At 39.3% G+C, this 1,084-nt stretch overlaps 1 protein-coding gene across 1 annotated transcript in view; it reads right to left on the minus strand.

The window, feature by feature from the left end:
* Positions 1 to 1,035: 1,035 nt before the first annotated feature.
* The window catches only part of LOC124027429 (calcium/calmodulin-dependent protein kinase type II delta 2 chain-like), a gene marked incomplete at its 5' end in the record, with an annotated part of 8,592 nt that continues 8,543 nt past the window's right edge, over positions 1,036 to 1,084 (minus strand). Inside the window, one exon of the mRNA XM_046339859.1 lies at positions 1,036 to 1,084. This exon is cut by the window's right edge and continues 243 nt beyond it.

A 1,084-nucleotide genomic window follows, 5' to 3' on the forward strand; every position in this document is an offset into this window, starting at 1 on the left:
AGCTCAACAATACAAGCACACTAGCTCAACCAAACATTAGCACCTATCAACCAAACATTAGCACCTAGCTCAATTCCAAACATTAGCAAGTAGCTCAACGCAAACATTAGCAACTAGCTCAACAAAACATTAGCATCGCAAGTTAGCACCTAGCCCTAACCTTAGCTCAACAAAACTTCTAGCAGCTCAGCTCAACCAAACATTAGCACCTAGCTCAACACATTAGCACCTAGCTCAACCAAACATTAGCACCTAGCTCAACCAAACATTAGCGTAGCAAAATTAGCAACTAGCTCAACAAAACATAGCAACTAGCTCAAGTCAAACATTAGGAGCTCAAAGCAAACATTAGCACCTAGCTCAACAAAACAGCAGCTCAACCAAACATTTAGCTCAACCAAACATTAGCACCTAGCTCAACCAAACATTAGCACCTAGCTCAACCAAACATTAGCACCTAGCTCAACCAAACATTAGCAAGTAGCTCAACGCAAACATAAACTTACATACAGAATTTTAACGAAATGTCTTAAACTCCTAAAATATAGCAATTTAATGTTTATTTTTTTTATTTTATTTTTTATCAACAATCACAAGATGTATATACATTTCACCAGAACAAAAGCAAGCTCGATTTTAACATTCTGATCTTTAAATATTTCGTATTGCAACACGTAAAACACACATACAAACACAAGTTCAAAATGGGAGGAGTGACAGCAGTAGATGTTTAAACAGCTCTATACATTTAAAATGCACCAAAAACAGGTTACGAACCAGATAACCAAATGTCAGATGATGTGCTTCAGTGGATAACGGTCTGCTGCAGGGGGGCCCAAACGAAACCCTATTCCCTATGTAGTGCACTACTATAGACCAGAGCCCTATTCCTTATATAGTGCACTACTTTAGACCAGAGCCCTATTCCCTAGATAGTGCACTACTTTAGACCAGCGCCCTATTCCCTATATAGTGCACTACTTTTAACCAGAGCCCTATTCCCTATGTAGTGCACTACTTTAGACCAGAGCCCTATTCCCTATATAGTGCACTACTTTAGACCAGAGCCCTATGGCACCCTATT

The sequence above is a fragment of the Oncorhynchus gorbuscha genome, unplaced genomic scaffold, assembly GCF_021184085.1.
Source record: "Oncorhynchus gorbuscha isolate QuinsamMale2020 ecotype Even-year unplaced genomic scaffold, OgorEven_v1.0 Un_scaffold_3215, whole genome shotgun sequence".
Taxonomy (NCBI): Eukaryota; Metazoa; Chordata; class Actinopteri; order Salmoniformes; family Salmonidae; genus Oncorhynchus; species Oncorhynchus gorbuscha.